The sequence below is a fragment of the Rattus norvegicus genome, chromosome 14, assembly GCF_021556685.1.
Source record: "Rattus norvegicus strain SHRSP/BbbUtx chromosome 14, alternate assembly SHRSP_T2T, whole genome shotgun sequence".
NCBI lineage: Eukaryota > Metazoa > Chordata > Mammalia > Rodentia > Muridae > Rattus > Rattus norvegicus.
This window is the reverse complement of record NC_141547.1, coordinates 83901276-83912500: the sequence shown is the minus strand read 5'-3', so window position 1 is coordinate 83912500 and position 11225 is coordinate 83901276.

Genomic DNA, 11225 nt, shown 5'->3' with positions numbered 1-11225 from the left:
TATTAAGTTTAATTCTCTAGGATAACTGCCCAAGACCACAGTTCCTTTGTATTGGTTAACTATTGAGCTGTGTAAGAAACCTTCATATTTTTCTCCATGGTGACTTTGCGTTTCCCTAATGACCAGCAGTGCTGAATATCTTTTCCCATGTTAGCTTGTCATTTGTGCATTGCGTGTAGAAAAACATCTGCTCATGTCTTTGGCCAATTTTCCAATTGGTTTGATGTTTGTTTGTCTTTTATTTTTCTGAGACAAGGTCTGATTATATAATCCAGGCTGACCTGGAATTTACCACAGAGTGCAGACTGGCCTCGAACTCACGATCCTGGCTCAGGCTTCTGAGTAGGGTTGCAAGTATGTGCCACCATATTTGGCCAGGTGTTGGAGTTTTAACTGCTGAGTTTTGTGATCCCTTGCTGGGTATATAGTTTACAAATATTTTCTTCCAGTCTGTACTGGTTTTCATTGTTGTCCCAGAGTTTTTAATTTTGATGTGGTCCAGCTTACTGCTTTTTCCTTTTATGGGTTATACTTTTAGTGTTGAATCTAAAGACCTCTTCCTTAGCCCTAGATTTCAAAGATCTTTTTCTTAGTTTTCTTCCTAAAAATTGTATAGTTTTATATTTCATACTTAATCCATAAATCCATTTTGAGTTAATTTTTTAATATAATCCGAGTTTATTTGCCTGTAGATAGTGAATTACTTAGATACCATTTTTGAAAAGGCTATATTGTTTCCTTTCCTGGATCACTTTGGCATCTGTCAAAAACCAATCGAGTATATTTACATAAATCTATTTCTAAGCCAACAACCCAATTGGAAGTTGAATTCAAATATTGAGCTTGGGTGAACAGAATGTAAGAAATCAATCCATACAGAGACTGAAATGAAGACTAACATGGGAAACAGTTATCAAACAATCTAATGTTCTGTGTAATTAAATATGACACTGTAAGAAATTGGCTGTGAGCACCCTGATCATGAGCTCAGGGAAGTGTGTGTGTGTGTGTGTGTGTGTGTGTGTGTGTGTGTGTGTGTAGAAGTGGATGAGTTATGAGCTCTAAGCAGGATATATTAAAACACTTCCTGACTATGGAGCTAGGAAAACTGGCATTTATGCCATGAATCCATCACTTATTACCTGACTCTGAGCAGGTAAACACATTAACTGGCCTCTTGGAGCATCCCTTCACTCATTCAGTAGAGACCACATTAACTCGCCTCATAGAATTAATTTAAGGTTCAATGCTATGGGGACCTACAGAGTGGTTAACATTGATTTGTTATTATTATTATTTTGTTATTTCATGTGTATGGGTGTTTTTCCTGAACCTACATCTATGTACCACCTACCTATGTGCCTGTTGTCCAAGGATGACAGAGGGAGACACTGGATTTCCTGGGACTGGAATTACTGACCTTTATGAGCTACTGTGAGGGTGTGGGAACTTAAACCAGGTCCTCTAGAAGAGCAGCCCGTGCTACAGCTCCTGACACCGTGTATAGCAACCACAGCACAGCAGGTCTAAGACATAGTTTGGATGTTTATTCCATATTCTCTGTTAACATCCTCTTGAGCACTTGCAAGTGGATGTGTTATTCTTTCAATAAGATAGTGCTCTCATGTGCGTGTGTGCGTGTGTGTGTGTGTGTGTGTGTGTGTGTAAGAGAGCTGGGTATTGAACAAAGGGACTTAGGTATTAAGCAGGTACTCTACCACTGAGCCAGCCCCAAAACTACAGCTTTGACCCCTTGTTTCCTAGAAACAGCAGGGATGCTACTATTCTACACCAGGGTTCAGTGTCTTCTTTCCTAAGTATGAGGTTCCAGTGCGCCCTTTGCAGGCCTGGACATTTAAAAATCCCTACTTCAAAGAGACACCCTGTTCCGAGCAAAACAAAGCAAAAACGATCTCTATTTCAGCGTTCTCTAGCTACTAAGTCACCTTGCAAATGAGATTCCTTGTCTTTCTTGGGACATTAACTTTGACTTAGAAAATGGAGGTGGCTCAGGGGCCACCTTCTAATTGTGGTTTAGAAGGACCAACAAGAAGCCAAGTGCAGAAAACCTGGTAAATCTCTGCACACCATTCATAGACGCAGTGAGCATGGACTGAACATGAGTCAGCAGTGGTCAGGCCAAAACTATGCTCTGCCCTTCCCGTCAGCCTGTGTTCTTGACCAGAGAGCTAAGAATAGTTTTTACACTTCAGAAAGAAGAGGGAGGGAAGTAAGAAATGTGGGAAGGCAGGAAGGAAGGAAGGAAGGAAGAAGGGAAGGGAAGGAGAGAGGAAGGGAAGAAGGGAGGGAGAGCTGTGCTGTAGAGCTGTGCATGGCTTACAGAGGTTAAAATTCTGTCTCGTACTTTATGGAAATACTTTGCTATACCTTGTTGTAGAAGGTGAACACGAGCTCCAGAAGCAGAAACCAGTCAAGTATGGCAGTGTATTTTTCTTTAGTCCCAGAACTGAGCAGGCAGAGGCAGAGGCAGATGGATTTGTGAGTTTGAGGCCAGCCTGACCCACATAGCAAGGTTCAAACCAGTCGGGGTTACATAGTGAGACCAACCGAACAACCAAACAGAACTCTCTGGAGAACACTATCTGGCTGGAAGTCACACAGTAAGGAACTAGAAATCCATTCATTCGTCTGAAATGCAGATTGAGTTCATTCTGTATATAAGAATATTTGCGGGGCTGGGGATTTAGCTCAGTGGTAGAGCGCTTACCTAGGAAGCGCAAGGCCCTGGGTTCGGTCCCCAGCTCCGAAAAAAAAGAACCAAAAAAAAAAAAAAAAAAGAATATTTGCGGGGTTGGGGATTTAGCTCAGTGGTAGAGCGCTTGCCTAGCAAGCGCAAGGCCTTGGGTTCGGTCCCCAGCTCCGAAAAATAGGAAAAAAAAAAAAAAAGAATATTTGCTTGCCGAATCATGAGGACAGAACGCACAACATTTCCAAAGTGGGTTATAAGGAATTTGCTCTGCAAACTCTGTAATTTCTTTCTTTTTTTTTTTTCTCATTGTTGTTTGAGACAGGAGCTTTTATTCTGTAGCTCAGCCTGTCCTAGAACTCACTATGTAATCTGGCATTAAGTGTGTGGCACTCTTTTGGCTTCTACTTCCAAGTGCCAGGATTACAGGTCTGAGATACACGTCTCTCTCTCTCTCTCTCTCTCTCTCTCTCTCTCTCTCTCTCTCTCTCTCTCTCTGTCCCCTTACCCGCCCGCCCCCAGTATCTCATTATGTAGCCCTGGCTGTCCTAGAACTCACTATGTAGACCAGACCGACCTCAAAATTCACAGAGATCACCTTCCTCTGCCTCCTAAGTCCTGCTTCCTGTTCTCTTCAGTTTCAAGACTATCTAATATCACGCCTCACCAACGTGGGGAATTCAGAAATCACAAGCTGGGTTGGTGACCCCTTTGCCTTAGACAGAATCAGTCAGCTCCTCCAGGTCTTTGATGAAAACTAGAGACTAATTTCTGGCTCAATGTTGCATCTCCCGCTTTGGCCTTGAAAGCCTAATTATTTCCCAGGCCTCTGGGCTGAGAGTCAAAATGGCTCTGGCTGAATATTGTTCCGTGATGTTCTGGGAAGCCAGAGGCCTCTCTATCACAGCAGCTGCCATTCCATGCCTCTCGTACCCTGATAAGGGAGGATGTACATCAGTTTATAGAAACTCACACGTCAGGAATGTAGGACACGGGGAGATGGATGGAATAAACACAATAACCATCACCACCCAGAGACTTGCTGGGACAGGGCTATTCCTAGAGGTGCTGATGAAGCATTTGTCATAGTGAAAGAATGTAACTGTATGGAACCCAGCCTGTACTTTATGACTAACACCACATCAAATCACAGAATTTCAGCATCGTTCTCCTCTCGGGACCACAGTAAGATGCTTAAATAAAACCCATACCTGTTTCAGTGCCTTGGTTCAATTGTTCAATGAGTAGGTCAGCTGTCTTTTGCCTCTGGATCTTTCTTTGTGCTGTGTCCTTTTTCTCTCCCCTCAAATTTTATCCAGTCTTCATCTGTTTTGCTAGCTTGGTTTTGTTTGTTTTGAGACAGTGTCCTCAGATTGCTATGTGGCAGAGGATGCCGTTGAGCTCCTGATCCTCCTGCCTCCACTTTTTTCTTTCTCTTTGTTTCTTTGTTCTTTCTTTCTTTCTCTCTTTCTTTCTTTCTTTCTCTCCTTTCTTTTCCTGAGATAGGGTTTTTCTGTGTAGTCCTGGCTGTCCTGGAACTTATTCTGTAGACCAGGCTGGCCTCGAACTCACAGAGATCGGCCTGCCTCTGCCTCCTGAGCACTGGGATTAAGGGTGGGTGCCACCACTGCCCAGCCTCTGCCTTGAGTTTCTGAATGTTGGTATTACAGATGCGAGCCATCATTCCTGTCTGGTCAGTGTACATCTAGTCCCCCTTTTGGTCTCTAAATCAATCTGGGCCTTGGTGAGTCTAGGGTGGCTTCCTCTGCATCTTCACTACCAGGAGTCCTTGGTTTTTCTTTTTTTTCTTTTTTTTTCTTTTCTTTTCTTTTCTTTTCTTTTTTTTTTTTTCTCGGAGCTGGGGACCGAACCCAGGGCCTTGCGGTTGCTAGGCAAGCGCTCTACCACTGAACTAAATCCCCAACCCCGAGTCCTTGGTTTTTCTGTCTGAGCACTAAGCTTGGCTTCTTTGCATCCTCACTAGGCTGTGAGTCTCAGGGAAGCAGTGCCTGGACTCGTATTCTTCACTGTTGCATGAGCAGAACTTGCCCTGATTTCAATCAAGGAAGTGGCCAACCAACACTGGCTGCAGAGAGATTGACTGAGAGCTGGATGTGTAGTCAAATAAGCATGAAGCAAAGGGCTAGGCTCCACCCCCAACGCTGGAGGGGAGTTGGGAGAGAGAGATTGACTTAGAGGATGTAGCTTAGTTCGTGGAGGTCCTGCCTCACATGTGCAAAGCCCTGGGTTAGACCAGATATAAGGACATATCCTTGTAATTCCAGATCTTGGGGAGATGGAGGCAGGGGGAAAAAAGTTCAAAGTTATCCCTGATCACACAGCAGGTTTGAGGCCACCCTAGATTGCATGAGACTCCATCTAAAAAGGAAAAGAAAAGCAAAAAATAAAAAGAGAAAGAGAGAGAGAACTGGTATGATTGCCTTTAATTTCCTTAAGGCAGAGGACATGGGGCAGGGGGCAGAGGGCAGGGGGCAGGGGGCAGGGGGCAAAGTGGAGAGGGTAGAGAGCAGAGGGCACAGAGCACAGGGCAGAAGAGCAAGACAAATTTAAAGCCAGCTTGGGCAACATAGCAGCTTCTAGACCAGCTGAGATTACATATAGATCCCCGGTCGAAACATAATACAAACTTAAAAAAAAAAAAAAAAAGAAAGAAAGAAGGAAAAAGGAAAGACTGAATGAGCTTGTGCATCTCACCTGGCTCCTTAGCTCAATCCAAACACTGGGAAACAGCCTGGTAGACTCTAAAGAGGCACAGTAGGTCTGGAAATGGAATTGAGCTTCTCTAACACTGGCCGTAAAATGTTTTCAAACCTCTAAAACGTTCTTAAACAACTTAATTCCTCCCCAGCAGAATTCTCTTGGTCCCTCTCTCTTCTTTCTCGCCACCTCTGCAAAGGTTAAGACCGTTTAGAGAATTATTTGATAACAGATGGGATCCCGAGCAGAGGAAAATCTATGTACCTCCCAGGAGCAGAAGAAATGTGTACAGTTGGACCTTGGGTTTAAATGAGCCAGCAAATTCCTGCAAATGTCCTTCCCTTGCTGGGTCCTGTCGTTTCACCTTCAGCAAAGGAGAAAGCCAGCCTGTGTCACCCTTGATTTATGGGCTGTAGTTTGCTCTCTTCCCTAGAACACTTAACACCCCAAGCAGAGCGGGAAGAAGAGGTAACCTCAGGCTGCCTGGCTGCCAGACTTGGTGTCTGGGTGCCCCAGGAATCATAGGAGTTCTTTGCTCTGTTGAGGCCCAAAAGTTAAAAAAAAAAAAAAAAGACCCATGGGGCTATGGGGTTACTGTATATAGGGAACAAGGGGGATTCTGTTCGCCTCAGTTCTGCAAAAACAACTGGCCTCTGAACCAAGAGACCTGGCTGGCTGATTTATTCACGTACTAAGTGCCTGCTTTGAGAAGAGTCTTCTCTTGCTGTGTGCCTCAGGTTTTCTAGCTGTCAAAGGTTGGCTGGAAGGAATGGAGACACTCTTAAACTGGTGCTGTATCTGGCACACTGGCTCTCTGAACTATTGAAACAAACTACCCTGAGGTATTGAAATTGCTTTCGAAAGAACATCTGGGAGAAGGAAGATGCTGACCCTGGTGCCAACCAGAAGGGAACTGGACTCCTGACAACTTTTTTTGACCTTTCTTGCAGGAGACTTGGAGCCTGAGACCATGGAGGCGTAGGGCTGCCCCTTGACTAGGGCTTCACAAATACGTCTTTTGTTCTCTGTTTAACCTGACTCTTATCTAGGACCCTTAAGATCGACTTGGAGGTTTCCTGATCTCTGTCTCTTTCCAGTGGGGTCACAGTGAATAAGTTTTTTTTTTAAATTATTAATTGGGTACTTTAATTTGCTTATCAAGGAAGAGTGGCATGGGCCCTGACTTTAATTATGGTAACATTTTCAGCCTTAAGAATCTGGAGCTATCTGGCTGTGAATGGAGATGAGTGTATTGCAGTGGTTCGCCTATGGGGGAGGAGAAGATTCATATTCTCTACCTCCAATTGGTTGTGTGGCTTTGTAGGAAGCTCTTCCTCTCTCTGAGCTGCAAGTACACTATTGACCTTTCTTTCTTTCTTCCTCCCTCCCTCCCTCCCTCCCTTCCTCCCTCCCTCCCTTCCTTCCTTCCTTTGTTTTTTGTTTTTTGGTTGGTTTGTTCGATTTCCAGACAGGTTCTTTCTGTGTAGCCCTGGCTGTCCTGCAACTCACTCTATACACCAGACCGGTCTGGAATTCAGAGATCCGCCTGCCCTCTGCCTCCCGAGTGCCAGGATTAAAGGCTTGCATACCCTCCCGGCCCTCTGTCTAGGGACCTTCTTTTTTGGCTTCCTGAGAACTATAGCCAAGAGGAGACCATGATGCTGGCATCGAGCCAGCATTCAAGAGCGGGCTCCTCCTCCTGCTCCTGAGTTGTTGGTCCGTAACCCCGGGGGTCTTGGTACGCCTATCTCTGAGTTTTTGGCTTGTGGCCTGCTCACTGCGGGCAGGGTGTCCTAATGAGCGCTTGTAAGTCCTGGGCAGGAGGAAAGAGGAGCTATTTTCAGTGGGTCCTGGTTCTATTTGTAGCAGGCGAGTTGGCCCGGGGTGCAGGGAAGCTGCTGCAGAGCAAACTGGGTGCGAGAGGGGTGTGTTCCATTAAACTGGGAGGACGGGGAAGCTGGCCCCGTCAACAACCCTAACTTCTTGCCAATTTCATTTCCTCTACCTTTCCTGGGAGAATTTAGAAGGGACACCGGATCTTTGAAAGGTGGATTTAGTTTGTGACATGAAACATTCATCAAGCTCGCTAACCTAGTGAAGGCCGCACAGTATTGATTCTCTCAGGCTCAAGTGAGATTTGTATCCCCGCTGGAACTGCAGTGTTTGTGAAAGCGCGTGGTGGCTAAACTGCCAAACCGAGAGTCGTTTCTCAAAGAATAGACGATGTCCTTTCATTTCCCCGAGGAGTCCTAATAAAGAGCTGCCATTTTCTCCCCAACTCTTGGCAACGTGGCTAAACCAATTGTTTAACTTCTCCAGGCCTCGGTGTATTAATTTGTGAAATGGGATGTGGCTGCCAGGAACACATCTTGCTCTTGAGTCCTTTCCAGGAGAGAATCTGACGCAGTCATCAAACAAAGTCAGGGCTATCCTTTAATGAGAGGACGGTGGGAAGGCCTGGCAGGCTGCAGAGGATATGACAGCCTACCCTGTCATTTACTGGATGGGAAAACTAAGGCTCTACACGTGAGGTCAGATCAGTCCGTGAGTCAGTGAGCCAGGCCTTCTACCTCCCACAGCCGGGTCTGTCAGTCTACTCTGACGCCAGGCTGCAGTACCTCTCTCCAGAGGACAATAGAAACCATTTGTACGAGCACTGACTCGTTTAACTCCTTCAACCCTCTGTTTTCCCGATGAAAGCCACACACAGTTAGGAGGGGTACAGATGAGCTTGATGCAAAAGCTTTACCATGAGAAGCCCAGTTATTGGGCTCCATATATATGCATTTTTGACACAATCTGTTTTTTACTACTATTGACTTCTTATTTTTCATTAGGCTAATTTGTTTGTTTTTTTGTTTTTGTTTTTTTCCCTATCTCCTTGCCTCTTCCCTGGTGCTGAGACTACAGGCTTTTGACACCACGTTTAGATTTTTTTTTTTTTTTTTTTTTGGAGACAGTCTCATAGACTTTCTGATCCTCTTGTGTCTACCTTCCAGATGCTGTGTTAGGAGTGTGCGACTGCACCCAGCTCAGACTTTCCTTTCTTATGATAATTTAACTTATTTACTTCATATTGTATAGTTTTTGAGACAGGGTTTCATGTTGCCCAGTTGGCCTTGAGCTTGTGTTTGTGAATAGCTTGAAACCCTGAGCCTTCTGCCTTAAACTCCATATGTTGGGGTTACATAAGCCATTACCACTGGCAGATCATTTTATATTTTTTTCTCTTTTCAAATTGACAATTAAAAATTATAGATCTTTCTGAGATATAACCTGTTTTTTTTGATACGTCTGAACACTTCGAAGTGAGTAAATTAATCTGTTTAGCATCCCCGTTACCTCAGCTCCCTTTTTGTGAGGACATTTGAAAACCTACTCTCTCACAGAATACATTGTTAAAATATAGTATGCATATAACTAACTTTACAATCCTGTGCTGTGTAACTAGAATTCCTTTCGTCTAATACCTTGTACCTTTGACACAATAGTTTCCCAGTTGGCCTCAGTCTCAACCTCTTGTAACTACCATTTCCCTCGGTTCCTTCAGGATGGACTTCTTTCAGATTCCATGTAGATGTGAGTGTATTCTCTACTTATCTGCATCTGGCTTATTTCACTTAGCGTACTATTCTCCAAGTCATCTATCATATTGGAAGTAATGGGGTTTTCTTCTTTTTTTTTTTTTTTTTGAGCTGAACAGCGTTCCATTGTACAGAGACCACATCATTTTCTTTTTTCTTTCCTTTTTTTTTTTAAAGATTTATTTATTATATATAAGTACACTGTAGCTGTCTTCAGACACACCAGAAGAGGGCATCAAATATCATCACAGATGGCTGTGAGCCACCATGTGGTTGCTGGGAATTGAACTCAGGACCTCTGGAAGAGCAGTCAGTGCTCTTAACCGCTGAGCCATCTCTCTAGCCCCCGAGACCACATCATTTTCTTTGCCCATTCATCTACTGTTGGGATCTGCGCATGCATTCTTTCCACTGCTTGGATATTGTGAATGATGTTGCAACGAATACAAATTGTAGATATTTATTTGTTCCACACACGACAACATCGTGTCTTTTGGGAACCAGCACTCAGATTGCTGGCTCCCGTTCTACTTCTATTTTGAGTTTTTTGGACATGGTATGGTGTTGTGGAGGTTGGCTTCAAACTCACGATGGAGCCAAGGATGGTCTTGATCTTCTGATCCTGCTGTCTCTACCCTCCAAGTGCCAGAATTACAAGCATGTGCCAATACTCCAAGCTTATGTGGTCATGGGTGGGGTCAAACCCAGAGTTTCATGTATAACCGGCTTACATCGAAGCTCTACTTTAATTATTTTGAAATCTCTCCATTCGTTGTTCATCGCGTTTTACCAATGCACATTCCAGCCAACACTTAAGTTCCCCTTTTCTCTATATTTTCACCAGCATTTTGTTGTCTACCTTATTGATCATGGCCATTCTAAAAGGCATTGTATTCTTTCTTAATTCAGATTTATTTAGGCACACAGTGGTGCTGGATACTTGGTCTAGGCCTTGCTCATGCTAAACGTGCAAGGATACATTTACCATTGAGCCTTATGCCTTGACCCTTCTTCGAGGATTCTGGGCGTGAGGGGGCATGTGTGTATGTGTGTAGTATACATGTGTAAAGTCCAGAGGGTCAATGCGTGATGTCTTTTTTAAAGATTTATTTATTTAATGCATGTGAGTACACAGTCACTGTCTTCAGACATCAGATGCCATTACAGATGGTTGTGAGCCACCATGTGGTTGCTGGGAATCGAACTCAGGACCTCTGGAAGAGCAGTCGGTGCTCTTAACCCCTGAACCATCTCTCCAGCCCTTGATGTCTTATCTATTGTGCATCACCTTACATTTTTGGGACAGCATCTCTTGCTGAACCTGGAGTTTACCGACTGACTAGGCTGTTTGTTCAAGAGGTCCCTGGATCCTGCTGTCCTGTCATTCTCTGCTGTGCCTGGCTTTTTCACATGGGTAATAGAGTCCAAATTCAGTTCCTCATTCTTGTGCAGTGAACACCTTTATCTACTGAGCCATCTCCTCAGAGTGTACACTTTTGTTTTAATTTACATTTCCTGGATGATTAGTGACGTTAGACTTTTTTTTCATACACTATCTGGCCACTTGTACGTATGTCTTCTTTGGTTTTGCTTTGTTTTGGTTTGAGACAGTGTCTCACTATGCAGCCTTAGCTGGCCTAGCATTTGCTATGTAGACCACGCTGGTCTTGAATGCGTAGAGATCTGCCTGCCTCTGCTTTTCAAGTGCTAGGATTAAAGGTGGGCGCCATCGCAGCTAGCCAAATCTTCTTTTGAGAAATGTCTGTTCACACCTTCAATTTACTTCTCAGGTGGGTTACTCATTGGCTTATTTTTAAGTTGAATTCCTTGAATATTTGTATTTTCCTTAGGTACCTGGTTTGCACATAGAACCTCTTATTCTCTAAGTTGTCTGTTCATTATTACCCTCTGCTATCTGTACTGAAACTTTTTAGTTCGATATAATCGCTTTCGTTTATTTCGTTTATGCGTTGGGGGCCATATTAAAAAAAATCAGGCTGGGTATGGTGACACATATCTTGAATCCCAGCACTTGGGAGATCCAGGCAGGTGGATCTCTTGTTGGTTCTTGGCCACCATCTACATAGTGAGTTCCAGGACAGTCAAGGATCTATATAGAGACCCTGTCTTAAAATAAAATGAATTCATTGCTCAGAGCAATGTTACAGAGTCTTTGTTTCTTTGGTAGTGTTTGTGGTGGCTGCTTATTCTAGTTT